A 14,486-nucleotide genomic window follows, 5' to 3' on the forward strand; every position below is an offset into this window, starting at 1 on the left:
TGTTTCTTTTAAAACACAACTTAATTATATGGTCAAATAAAGCTAAAAGCAGTGCATCTTAGTAAACCACAATATAATGTAACATATATTTATAAAATTGTTAACTACTGTTAGGAAACAAATGTTTTAGTAATAAAGTTTAAGATAATCAAACTTAGTTAATGAATACTTGTAGTAGCCACACAACGAAATAGTTTTGATAAGTCTTTTGTCCAAACAGAAATACTATGAATCTAGGCTTAGCAATACAGGCAGTGTAACCAGCAAATACTGAATGAGATAAGTATATTTTACATAGTTTTGCATTTTCTCAGTTTATTTTGGACTCCAATAATAGCAACTTGCTTTATTCTGTCATAGGATAATCAGTGGTTAATATAAATTCTTTCCTTAATTTCAAAATAAGTGTCATCTTTAACCTAATAAAATCATCTCAAAGTTTACAATTGTTGAGTTTATTAATTATTCTTGCTCAGCATTTTGCACATTGAAAGTGGTTAATATATGTTTGAAGATGTATTTCCTAAAAGGAAAATTAGTAAAACAAAAATTTCTCTAAGGTTAATATTCATTTTGTACTAGGAACAACAACAACAACAACAACAACAAACAGAACAAGAAGGTCGGATATTTAAGACTAGAAGATCATTTACAATTGCCAAATTGGCCAAAGAATGATTAAAACATTCTAGTCCTGACACGTTTAATGATGGGCACACATCCTATTTCTTTGTTTCCTAACCATTGCGCTCTGTATCTTCTTTCTTTCTTTTTTGGTTTGGCATGGTATCAAAGTCAACAAAATCAACGGTATCTAGTTAAACTTTTTGATTTAGTGGTGGATTTGGCTGTCCTATCACCAAGGTGGTAGGAAAGCAATGTGGAGAAGCAGGAATGAATTTATTTGAAATGGAATGTGACCATTCCAAATAATTTCATGTGGGAAAATAATTTCAAGTTGAAGGATAATTACAGAAGAGACATCCAAACACCTCCAGCCGCCGCCGTTCGCACAGCGTTGGAGACCTTTCGCTGTGGCCAAGAGGATCGCTGTCGGCTCGGAGCCTCCGCTTCCTGCCCCGGGGCGGCGCACCCTGACTCCGCGAAGGTGCTGCGCGGGGAAACGTGGCACCCTCTCCAGCCCGCGCCCGGGGCGCCGCCGCGGCCGTGCGCTCCAAGAAGCCCAGCGAGAAAGGCAGCGCGGAGACCGCGCACCCGCCGGTGGGGAGAACCGCCCGCAGCGCCGGCGCCCGCCCGGGGACGGGAAGTGGCGCCCAGCCCGCCCTTCGCAGCCCGCGGCCCCGCAGCCCCGCGCCGCCCCCTTTCTTTCGGCCTCTCCCTCGGCCTCCGCCACCCCGGCCGAATTCTTGCATAAATTATACCAGGCGCGCCTGACGTCAGGTGGCGGCGCGCGGGCGCGGGCGCGGCGCGGAGGGAGCCAGCGGCGGGCGCGCGCGGCCCCGCGGTCCCGGGCGCGCGCGGCGTGCGGGGCGCGCGCAGGCGCTGGCGTGCTGGGGCCGCGGCGGCGGCGGCGGCGGCAGCGGTGGCGGCGGCGGCGGCGGCGCGGGGGTTGAGCCGTGGTGGTGCGGACGCGCTCGTGCTCGGGAACTATCGGATTAAACTTGAATCGAGTGAAATTACACAAAGGAGCTCCGCGGAGGAGGCGGCCCGGGGACCCGGAGACCCTGAAACTCGCCAGAGCCCCGTTCGCCCCTGGTCAACTCCGCGCCCGTGGATTCAGCCCCCTGGCCGTGGCCGCCGAGCCAACTCCGGAGCCCGCTCTGCGTTTTGTTTTCCCCTCGGCACAGGGCAGCGGAGGAGCCCGACCGACCGACCCGGTGAGCGCGAGAGTTCGCCCGGCGCCCCCGGGAGGGGCGGCGGCGGCAGGAAATCGCTCCGGGCCGTGGCCGGGGCCGCGCGAGGAGTTGGGAGCGAGGAGTTGGGCGTGTGCGGGGCGAGGGGCGAGGGCGGGCGGGGGCCGGGGCCGGCGCAGGAGCGCAGCGCCGCCCGCGCCGTGTCGCCGGCGTCGCCGCCCGCGGGGCCCGAACCCGCGCCCGGAGCGCCGCCCGGCGCCCCAACTTTTGCCTGCGTCCGCAGGACTGGCGGCGGCGGGGGCGCGCGGTGCGGCCGAGGGTCACTTCCTCGCATGTAAATGGCTTTTTGTTGTGCTGCCGGCGTTGGGGGGGGACGGGGGACAGGAGGGAGCGTGTCTGCGCGCGGGGGAGCGCGAGCGCGTTTCCTCCCGCCGGCGCCGAGCACGAGTTGCCGGCTCCATTCGAGAGAAAAGGGAAGGAGGAAAAGTTGGGCTTCAACTCAAGTGCGAGCGGGCGATGGGCGCGCGGGCGCGGGGCGGCTGAGCGGCGGCGGCGGTGGCTCGGGGACGGCGGCGACCCCCGCCTCCCGCCCCCGCCCCCCGCTCCGGACCGACCACGCCGCGCTCGCCGGGAGCGGCGGCCGCACGGGCGCGAACAAAGTGCGTCCCTCCCGGCGCTGCGGCGCCAGCCCGCGAGGGGACGGCCACCGGGCGAGGTGGGTTGGCGGCGGGGAAAGTGCGCGGGGCGCCGCGTGGGGCGGGGGCGGCGCGAACACGCGGTGCGGGGGGCGTCCCGAGCCCAGTCGGTGCCAGCCGCGGGCGCGGAGTTGCGAGCCTGCAGCTCGGGGCTCCTAGGGCTCCCCGTTGGCTCCCAAGTGCGCGAGGAGGAGAAGAAAGGGAGTCGGGCCGGGACCCGCGCGGGGAGGCGCGGCAAGGAGGGGACCCCACCTTGCCGAGCTGGCCGGGCCGGTGGTGGCGGCGGCGGCGACTGCATAATAGCGACTTTAACCCCCTAACGCAACTCGGGTCCTTCGCCCCCACCAACCCCCCAGCCTGCCGGGGATCAGCGCCGGGGAGGGGGTCACCAGGTGGCCCCCGAGTTGGCCCGGGTGCGCTCTGCCCCGCAGAGAGCCGCGGCTCGGAGCGTGAACCGGTGAGGTGGCTGGAGGCCAAGCGGTCAGCGGGGAGAGGAAGGAGGGCGGCGGGGGACGCGTTGTTTGTTTGGTTCGCACCAGGGACTGGGCTCGCCGGAGACGCGGGGCTCGGGCGGGGGCGCGGACACCGGGTGGGCTGCGGTGCGGGGCGGGCGCATCGGCGCGGGGTAAGCGCGGCCGGGGTGGGGGGAGGTCGGTGGACACGGGGCGGGGGTTGGGGGGGCTGGTCAGGAGGCTCCGGGGAAGGAGCCGCCGGCCCCGAGCAGCCATCATTACCGAGCCGCCTTTCTCCGGATGGCTCTGCCTCGAGTAGCCCCGCGCGGTGGGAGCGCACCCCAAACTCCCGGCCGGTCGCCCGCTTTGTGAGCGCCCCCATGGAGCGGGCGGTGCGGGGAGTGTTCGGGCTAGGGTAGGACGGTTTTCCTGGAGGTCACTTTTAGAGACTGTTCACGCCTTGGTTTTAAACTAGTTTTTTTTCCCCCTCTTCTGAACAGACAATGGACAAAAGAAAAGTAGCAACCCACATGGAGAGTTTCCTTTTGAATTGCTAGAATTAGATACACTATCCAGCTTTCCACTTGCTAAGTATACTTTTTAGTTTCCCATTGTATATTATCTAGCAATCGATTTAAATAACTTATCTTAAAATGTACCTATCCTCTGGGCTTGATTTCTGGAATACATTAAATATCTTAATTTAGTTTTAAAGGATTATATGAAGGGCCTGATTTTTATTTTCTAAAAAATTTAATTTAAGCTGTCTTTGCAGTGGACGATACCTTACTAAGGGGTTGAGTGTTATTTTCCCCCAATTCTTTCAGTAAGTGTGTGTGTGGGGGGGAAGTACTCATCGTACGTAATAATCAGTAGGGAAAAATACATCTCTTTATTTCCTCACAGATCTATTCTAACGGGGACAAAAAATCTTAGTGACTATGACCTTAGCAGCATGAGTACCTGATTTATCCTAGTTATAATTACATTTAGATTGCTGTAATGTCCAAGTACTGGGCAATTCCTATTTCAGAAATAACTTGAGCAGTGATTTTATGAAGTTGAATCCTTCCCCCAGCCCCCAGAGTACATCTGTCGCGCAGTGTTTTTGTCTTGCTGTTGCACAACAGAAGCCCTCCAGTCTTTACCCTAAAATGGCAGCTTTCATTTGACTGGGGCCCATTCATTGACAATGATAATAAAGAGGCTGAAAGCTAGATGCTTGGGGCACGGAGTAGGACTCGGGTTGCCTTTCTAGGTGATAAGGAGGAGACATTTTACGCCTTCCAGTTTTCTCGTGAAAAGTTTATTTTCCCTGAACAACTACTGCAGAAAAAAAGTTATAAAGTAAAATCAGAATTTGGAATTGGAAAAGGACCGGAGCTGCAAATTTTAGCAGCTATTTTTTTTTTTTTTTTTTTTAAATGTTGTCCAGTAGTGGAAATATGGCATCCCCCCATTTTAAAAAAATAATCTGATTAAGGGACATAATGGATTTTTGTCAGACTTGTAACAGGTGAATTTCCTTAGCCCAACTCTTAGGAATTGGAATTCTTTTCTGGTGCTCTGTGCTTTATTATTTATAGTCTCAATATTTCCTATTTTTCTCACTGTACAAATTCTAAGTTGAAGTTTGATAAATTCTGCTGTAGGTTTATGGTCTTAATTTCGAATGAATTTCTAGATAAGGAAGGAATTATAACAAAACACTGCTATGGGAATCTAAACTCTAGTTATATTGGTTTAATCAATGAATTTATTCTTAAAGTAGCTTTTTTTTTTTTTTTTTAAAAAAAATTGCTTCCTTTTCTGTGTCTTGACATGGAAGGCAGAATAGAGAAATGATAAAGAGTGGTTGTATAGGTGGTGGTTAAAATCTCAAAACACTTTTCTTTCTAGGAAACTAGCACTCTTCCTTCCAAGTTGAAAATATGGAAGTCAAATTTAAAATAACATATTTAGTAACTTAGTTTTAAATAGTACCTGCATAGGTTTACCTGGACTTGGTCTAGTTTTTAATCATTTTTCAAAAACTTTTTCCATAATAAGAATTTTCTAGGCTACCCATACCTTTATTCAGTTAAAACGAACCTCTGAGAAGTACATTAATAATACTGTGTATCAAGGAAATGTTACAATCTTTTCCTATTACAGATGCAAATTCAATAATTACATACTTTGAGTTTTTAAACAGACCTAAAGAAAAAGATTATTTTCATCTGTGTACCTGCTGTGTAACCCATAAAAGCCATGTAAGTGCCAAATTTAGGGAGGTTCTTTCAAACCTAGGATTACAGCATTTTACTCCCTGTGCATGAGAAAGTTTGCTTGTCTCCAGTTACCAAGCATTTGGTTTATTTCCATTAGGCAATGCTTGGCAAGCCTTCCATGTGTAAAACAAGGGATAAGAGGCAGTACTTTCTCTCAGGGAGTTTATCATCTACTAAGAGAGAGATTTCTTTCTATGAGTTACTAAATACTTGTCTTTGACTTTTAAGATTAACTTTAGAGGTACTAGTTACCATTCATATCCTTCGTTATCCAAATATAGCCTTTTGGGTTTGATGGCAAGCACCATGGCCTAGCAAACAGCATGAACATCTTATAACCATGTACTATAAATAAGGCATTGCAAGAATAAAAATGTTTAGGGCTGAACAAAGTGTTTGACTACAAAAAATGGCTCTTAAAACTTCATGTTTAGAAAGTGATTCATTTCAAAATTCAAGTAATTTTTATGTGCAAAACACATAGGCATATAAATGTATGTAGGTTGCTTAGCTAAATTCACTAGAAAGAATGGAGAAGGAATATTTTGGGTGATTTTTGAGATGATGTCAGGACCATATTAGCACTGTGTGACTCCAAATTGTCTTATTCAAATATGGACACATGAGTAGAAAAAGAGCTCTTCTTTTTATGTCATTCAAAAGTCAGAATTTAGCATTCTCCAAACTTAACAGTTTTCTAAAATCATCATAGCTTTGTTAGTTTGGGAGATAAATAATTCCTCTTTCTTGTGAAAACTTTATGCTTCATTTTTTATTTTTTGTTTTTGGTACTGGGGCCTGAAATCATGGGCCCTTTACCCCTCAGTTACATCCCCTTTTGAGTTTTTATTTTGAGACAGGGTCTTCTAAAATTGCTGAGGGTCTTGCCAAGTTGTTAAGGCTGGCCTGTCTCAGCCTCGGGACTCATTGGCATTACAGGTGTGCACCACTATGCTGGACTATTTTTTAGTCTTGTAAAAAAAAAAAAATCTTCTGACATTTAAAGAAATCACCAGTTTGATGATGTAAAAATATAAAAAAAATTGGGAGTAAACGATCACTTGGTTTTCTGCAAATATAAAATTGGAATGATTTGTTGCAATTTGGGTCTCTCAGGTTGCAGTTATGGCTTAAGTTCAAAGCTGATTATGTAGTGGTTAAGAGAAGAGAAGTAATTAAAAACACTTCTTGCTCCTCTGTTTTTCTTTTATCAATGTATTAGAAATTTTAAATGAAATCACATCTGTGTGATAAAAAGGGTAAATAGAAATAGGAAATCATAATGATATTGTCAAATATAAATTCATTTTATAATTATTAGAGTCGTTGGATATTTAGAGCATGAGGACCTTAGAGAGCTAGTTGAACTTTCTCATTTTACAAATTAAGAAACTAGAGTCCAGAGAGATTAATTAAACAAACTGCCTCTGGCTGGTCACCCAGTTACTACAGAACCTATCTTAGTCACAGTTGTCCTCTGGTGCCTAGCAAAGTGCCTTGTAGGAGAGCTTCTGGGTGTGTGTTTGTTGGAGACTGAGCTGGCTTTGGAAAAAACTCTGTCTTCATGTAAGAGTCAAAAGTACCTTCTGGCTTCTACAGCATATAAAAACATAGCTCTTAAAGGTGTTCTTAAAGCCAATAATAATTTACCTCTACTGGGTTTGAAGTTTTCTTTCTTTTCTTTTTTAAAACTATGATTATCCATCTAGAAAAATGCAATGATAATTATTTCAAGATTTGATTACTGTTTTCACTTTAGAAGCATGTATTCATTACCATAACTAGATTTCTGTACATTTTTACCAGTGTTAGGCAACTGCAAACATAATTGTTTTCTCAGAGAAGTATTTCTTTGGGAGGGTCTGTCTTGCTTTTACTTTGAAAATTAAAAACATCTTTTTTTTAAAAAAAAAATTTTTGAAAATAAAAAGTGTAGTCAATTAATGAAGAAACATTAAACTTGGTAAAAGTCTGGTTGGTTCTCAGTCTCATTTGCTTATGCTAATGTGAAGTTGGAGATATTTTTTAAGTGGACCATTGAGCCTCACACTACCTGCATAGGCATCAGTCTTGGTTTTTGTGGCAAGTGATTCTGGACTTTGATTAGGTTTCCTGTTTAATCTATTTTCTTATTTATTGAGTCAACTATTGGGTACCTGCTACTTGAAAGATAGACTGCTATGAATTGGGAACACAGTGGTGACATGAGAAAATATGGTAGACCTACCAAAAATAAATAAATAAGTAAATAAAGCTGCTGCTGTGCAGTGGATAATGGAAAGAGTGAAAGCTTTTGACTTTGGGATTCAACCACATGCATGTGGTCTTAGCCCTGAGGAATGGCTTTAGTACTGCCACCCACGCAGCAGTAGAAGAAAGGGTAAGGGCATTCCAGGCAGTGCCAACTGACTTGAGGGAGGCCGCATGTTTGAGGCCTTCACAGAATTTCGAGATGGGTCCCGAGAGGCAGGCAGTATCCAGCTTGCACGGGGTTTACAGGGTATGGAATTTGGGATTTTTTAAAGAACGCAGTTGGAGCTACTGATATGTGTTAAGCAGATTTGACATGAGCAGAATGGTGTTTTGAAGAAGATTGAGTTGGTAGGCTGGTGGAGAAAGGAGAATAGGTTGTGGGTGGTATCTTACCTGCTTTTGTTTTGATTCAAGGGATGGGGAAACAGCAAGAATTTGGACTAGATTGATGGCCATGGTGATGGAGAAAAAAAGATTTGAGAAATATTTAGGAGTTTAAATCAATCTGGCTTGAGTATAGATGTGCTCTCGGGGAGAGACCACTCTTTGAGGTGTATGTTTTTAGCATATTGCCTGCTTGTCTAGCTGGTGATACTATTTCAGGGAGGCAGGGAACACCTGACTGGGATCAGATTTGAGGAAGAAGAATCATACGTTCTTGATCTCTTGACTGAAGTGCGCTGATAACTGATCATGATAACAGTTGTTTTAGTCATCTTTGCATTGTTAGTCCCATTCTGAAACTTTCCAGAAATAATCTGCTAGCTTCCCCCCAAAAGATGTTAGTGTTTGGTGAGCCCACTAGGGATTGCTGGTGGGTTAGGGAAATGGGAGGGGGAGGAAGCCAGTGTTGCTTGCCTAATGTGTAGCACTTTGTAGGAGTTTGCTAATTGTAGGCTGAGCCTGGAATCCTGCATTAACCAGATCTTGCCACATTACATTTTGTTCTCCTGTATCTTCTTTTCTGGAGGCTGCTTTCTGTTGCTAGTTACATAGTGGGACAAGGCCCTTGGGCTTCTGGAGAGAGCTGGTGGGTACTGTGCTCTCAGGACTGAGCTGCTCTCTTGGAGTATGTTGTGTTTTATAAGATAGTTACAGTCTATAAGTGCAGTAGAAATGATTATGTTATTTAAAAAATTGTGGAGAAAAAAATAACAGCCCTCTACACACCTGGTTTTTAAGTGAGAGTGTATAAACCAGTTTAATACGTAAATTATCTTCAAAGCCATTTTGTTGTTATAAAAAGTGGATTATACTGCATGATTTTTGGTGGATGAATAAATCCAGAAAGGCTTTTGAATATCAGACTTTAATATTACATGAGATAACAAATAATGAAAATTCTGAACACTAACCTTGAAACAAAAAAAAAGGTTTTAGGATAAATGTTTGTATTTTTGTTCTGGCTAGCATAAAGGTAATCCTTTGTTGTTGTTGTTGTTATAAGTGAGATTTTGTTCTTGGTGTGCATACAGATATTCTCCCTGAGACTCTGTCTTTGATTAGGGGTTGGTTTCAAAGGTGCTCTTGTTGCTACTGTGTATTCCTCCTAGGCCTTTCTGGTGGCCATTGACTTGTCTGGTCCACCAGAGTAACTTCCTGTCTCCTTCAGATGGGCAAGATTGTGTGGCTTCATAGACTAATGTAGGGTTTAATTGGTTGTGGGGACATGACTCATGACTCTTGCCTTCACCTCTAGTGGTTTATTTATTTATTTATTTTTCTGAGGGTTGAACCCAGGAGTGCTTTAGCACTGAGCTACATCCCGGTTCTTTTTGTTTGAGACCGGGTCTCTGTTGCTGCGGCTGTCCTCGAGCTCACAGTCTTCCTTCCTCAGCCTCTTGAGTTGCTGGGATTACAGGTATATGCTGTGGTGACGGGCTCTACCTCTAGTGGTTTTGAATGATTTGAATAAATTTAAATTCAAGGTAAGTAAGCTTCCTGAGTGAAGAATAGCACAAAACCTTGGTGTGCTGATCTTGGCTTGAGATGGTCTTGTGCCACCTACTTATCTGTAGTTTATTTCTAATTGTCTGTCTTCAACTTGTTGGCTTTAAATTTTCTATTTTCTGTTTGGTCCGGTCAGTGGTATGTTCTTGTAGTTTGAGAGAGCATTTTTATCTGAGGGGTGCAGGCTCTAACTGGAAAAGTGCATACAGGTTCTTGTGATGTGGCTTTTATTGGAGGCATACAGGATACGTTTAGGGGGGCCTCCTCGCCTCCTGACTTCTGAACTGGCTGAGGCGGCAGCATAGGTCATGTAGCAGATTTGGATTTGAGTTTTCTACCACCTATTTCATCAGTGTGCAGGTGGGGCAAAGAACCACTGCTTTTGAGCAGGGACTGCAGGCAGCCAGGGTTTCCACACCCAGCATTTGTGCAGGGAATTAGACACACGTTAGTATTGATATGTCACCTACTCTCCCTAGTCTCCTCAACTTGAAACAAATGTCCACACGGTGTTTGCAGTGTGTCTAATAAAGGGTACGTGATACTCTTCCTTGGTAATTAATTTTCCTCCTAGTTCTGCAGCAGGTTTGGGAGATTACCTTGACCTTTTAAAGAGTGCACTTTGTCCCCTTTTTATCCTTTTGAGAAGAAACCATAAACATTTTGAAATCTATTCTTGATAGTTAACACATAATTATAGATGTGCATATTATTTCAACACACTAAAAACTATTAAACATCTTTAATATTATACTAAGCAGGTAAATAGTGAGAAGTCCCTTGAAGAATTATAAGCATGCTTTTAGTTTCCAATGCAAGCCTGCTGGTGAACTAAGTGAATAATAAAATCAGTTTGAGCACAGGAATACAATAAAAAATAGTTCTTTGTGTTGTGATTTAAAGTGTAGTGAAACTTAAATCTGGATTCTTAAAGTGAACTTTTGAAAAAGTCTCTGTTGCAGTATTTTATATTCTTGTGTACTTGACCTTGTTTGTGCTTGAAATTTTGCTTTGACCAATTGCAGGTGTATTGATCTTGTCAGAAAAATCATGCAGACTCATCCTGAGAATTTCAAAATCTTGATTAAATTCAGAAACAGTACCCTTTTCCTCATGTGTTGGGGCAATGAAGTAAAATTATGTAGAGACAATGAACTTTAAAATAACTGTAATAACCATAATCACTAGTTGACAATTATTGAGCATTTTGAGTTGGTTAGGTATTACACTGAGTGGGTTTTTTTTTTTTTTTTTTTTTTTGTAGTTGTAGATGGACAGAATGCCTTTATTTTATTTGTTTATTTTTATGTGGTGTTGAGGATCGAACCCAGTGCCTCACGCATGCTAGGCAAGCACTCTGCCTCTGAGCCACAACCCTGCTCCCTCCCAACTGGTGTTTTAATGGATCATTTATTTTACTCATCAGAACAACTCCAAGTACTAAGTAGAATTGTTATTCCCATTTTATAGATGAGGAGACTGAGAGGGCTGAGGGGTTACATTGCCCAGGACTCTGCAACACTTGTAAGATGGGGAGGAGTGATTTGAATCCACATTGACCAGATTATAGAATCTGTATGGGATAACCTTCATGATAACTTTGCCACCTAACCAACTCTGAAGCTTGCTTCAAATAAGCAAAAATACCAGCAACACACTGTAATCATATATCATGCCCCTTTGCTCTCTCTGTCTTATCAAGCCAGATTGTTTTTGTTCATATTTCCTCTATGCCTTCTGCATTTGTGGGGCATCTTGGAACATCTTGGTACCTAAGATTGACCAAGATGTACATTTTTTCACCTTCAAGACTCTTCCTGGCCCGTGGAGATGTTCTTGTAGGGGACATATTTTGTGGTAGCTGAGAACTTGAATTCTTACTTTAGACAAATCAGGGTATGAAAAATAAAATAACAGATATAAAGATACAGCTAGGTAGTTAGGGTCTGGTGAAGATGGGTGAGATACTCTAATAGAAGCACTGGGCAGAGTATGTGCCATGTTTATGGAGCAGTTACTGTGTTTACTAGTTGATTTTAATCATTGAACCTTTCAAACTATGTGTCTTTTGTTTTTAATTTAAAAGTTCACCAAACCATAATTCCAAACTATGGTCACAAGAATTAGTAACCTGAAATAGCAATTAGTGACAATTTTCACTTTTCCTCAGGAGCAGACTTTTAATTTTTTTTTTTTTTTTTTGTAGATGGACACAATACCTTTATTTTATTTGTTTTTATGTGGTGCTGAGGATTGAACTCAGCGTAGGCAAGCACTCTACCACTGAGCTACAACCTCAGCCCAGGAGTAGACTTTTGAAAATTAATATTTATATGTACCTTTGTCCAGCAGAGCAACCAGGTGTTATTTACATAATCCTCTTGTTGATTACACAGACATAATTCAGGTATCTCTGGTCCTAAAACCTACAACTTTGAGGAAGCAGTTGTTCTTCTCTGCATTATGGCTGACTTTCCAATCATTCCTTCTTTCCTCTGAACATGGTGGGTAAGGTTATCCTGATCAATGAGTGGCATGGCATATTCATTCTATTTTGGAATATTAGAACTTTCTGATTCTTACCAGAGACCGCACCCGCAGGGTGTTCTCAAAATCTGTAAGAGCTCCAGGTCCTTAGATCTCGGAATGCTTGGCTTAGTCCTTATTTCCCAACTTCCATTTACTATGTAAGGAGGAGACAAGATGGGTTCTAAACCCAGAGTAGGTTTGGGAGTGGAGTCTGGGATATGAGTGGCAGTTAGAATGTGAGAAGGTTCCTGTCCTCAGGAAAGGGGAAAAAGCTGGGATAACTTCCTGAGAATTACACTGTTAACCAGGCTGACACAGAAATGTAAGAGATGGCGTGTAGACAGTTCTCATTCTATTTTATTTTCACTTAAAAGTGACTCCAAGGGAATCATAAAATAAATGGGATAAAATATAAATTATTGGTAAATGTGATTTTATGGGAGATCCTTGTACACTATTCCTCCAATTTTGAAATTGTATCAAAGTAAAAAAAATTTTTTAAAAGAATTAGCTACAAGGAATTGATCTGAATAGCTGACATTTATGGAGAATGGACTTTGTGCAAGTTAGCATTTTGCTAAGCTATTTACATAAACTGTTTTCACTGAATCCTGGAGGAGGATTAGTCAAAACAGGGAGGTAGTAGGAGCAATAATTGCTGTTTTACAGTTGATGAAATAGAATTTTAGAAATTGTTTAACAAATTTGCCCAAGATCACAAATTTTAATAGGTGCAGTTGACTCAAATGAGGACAGGCCCATTTAACAACCTGTAGCATTAACAGCTCTGTAGAAATTGCTTTGAGTGGTCCCATCAAAATAACCTAGATCTTAGAAGGGTAGGAAGAACATAGATCAAGATCGTACACACCTGTGCTTTTTAGGACAGCTCCTGGAGAGAAATTGAGAGGCTATTAACGGACTATAGTTAGTGAGGCCTCTTTTCCTCAGATGCCGTATCTTATCAGTTGAAAACACTTTCCACCTAAAAGACATATGCTCATTGCAAAACTTATAGTATTTTAGCCCTTCCTTCCTCCTTCTTTTCTTTTCCTTCCTTCTGGGGATTGAACCCAGGGGCTCTGTACTGCTGAGCTACATTCCCAGGTCTTTTTATTTTTAGACAGGGTCTCACTAAGTTGGTGAAGTTGGCCTTGATCTTGTGATCCTTCTGCCTCAGCTTCCAGAATCTCTGGGATTATACACATCTGTCACTGCACCTGGCTCCCAACTCTGTTTTCATTGATCAATTCAAGACACAGCCAACATTCAAGTATTTAATTTATTACAGAATTAGTTTTCTCAAAGTTTCTCCCCAGTGTTTATCCAAGATTTAATTCACTTGGCCTTTTTTTTCCTCACTGCACAGGAGTAGAGTTGCCTACCGAGAAACCTGGGATGCGGCTTAGGTTCCCAATTACAGTTCTTGTTCCTTGTTTACACATTAACTTGTGTGAATATGCAGCCCCCGTAAAATACAAACTGCTCTGCTAACCTTCAGAAAAAAGGCCATTTTTGACAACCACATGACTGTCAGTGAAGAACTGCATATGCAGTGACCCCGTAGATTTTATTGCCTAAGGGCTGGGGGTGTAGCTCTTGGTAGAGCACTTGCCTAACAGGTATGAGGCCCTGGGTTCCATCCCTAGCACAACACACATGCCGAAATGTGTCCCTGTTAGGTGATCTGTTACTCTATTCAAGTAGGTATAGAATTCAAATGTATAAATCAGTTAGATTCATTATATGTTCTGGGGTTGATGTTCCTTTGCCAGGAAATTGCGGGGGTGGGGGGGGGAGATAGTCCCAAGTCCTAATGGTACTTTGCCTCATAGAAATAGTCTATGATGATGCATTTCTGTATTTTGTACATTTGTAGCTTTTTCCTTCATAATTAAATAAAGAGTTGTTTAGCTTGAATACAATAACTTGTAGCTAAAATGTAAGTTTTGTTATTTTTGGTGCACTTGAAATTTCAGTGTTTGTTTCAGTTATGTTTTCAGATTTATATTTATCACCAAAATTATCATTTTGAGCTTTCCAGTTTTCCTCCTTATTAAAACCACCACTACCACCACCATCAGCAGCAGCAGCACCACCACCAATCTGGGCTGCTGTATGAATCAGTTTAACAGAACCCCTTGCTAGTCTGGGCTTCCAAGAACCATTTCATTTAACTGCTAGGGTCCAGCAGGAAAAGGAAAGCTCGGTTTTATATGCTATCAGATGCATTAATAAGGACAGAATTGAACGGAATAGGTAATTTCTGACACCATTGAGAACACAGGTGGTGACACTGCTAGAGCTGAATTTGCTGTCTCACAGGCCATGCTACCGTGTTCTAGCTGAAAAATTTGCATCTTAGCTGTTGTTTGTCATCTTGGCATGGTAAAAGAAAGGTGATGGACAGTCTGCAGGATCCTCACAGAAACTCAGGCTGTCCAAGCAGAATGGTTGACAGTTAAGGACTCCCTGTCATTCTCCACAGCTCAGGATTTTCAGAACTCAGGAAAAAGCCAATAT

The 14,486-nt window shown here is 43.4% G+C and overlaps 1 protein-coding gene across 2 annotated transcripts in view; it reads left to right on the plus strand.

Annotated features, from left to right (window-relative positions):
• The first annotated feature begins 1,527 nt into the window (after nucleotides 1–1,527).
• Chd7 (chromodomain helicase DNA binding protein 7) overlaps nucleotides 1,528–14,486 on the plus strand; it is a 184,004-nt gene continuing 171,045 nt past the window's right edge. For both annotated transcript variants that reach the window (XM_027932846.3, XM_071602315.1), the window contains exon 1: nucleotides 1,528–1,838. The gene's annotated coding sequence lies outside the window, so the exon portion shown is untranslated. The remainder of the gene's footprint in view (nucleotides 1,839–14,486) is intronic.

The sequence above is a fragment of the Marmota flaviventris genome, chromosome 15 (assembly GCF_047511675.1).
Source record: "Marmota flaviventris isolate mMarFla1 chromosome 15, mMarFla1.hap1, whole genome shotgun sequence".
In the NCBI taxonomy this organism is placed as follows: Eukaryota; Metazoa; Chordata; class Mammalia; order Rodentia; family Sciuridae; genus Marmota; species Marmota flaviventris.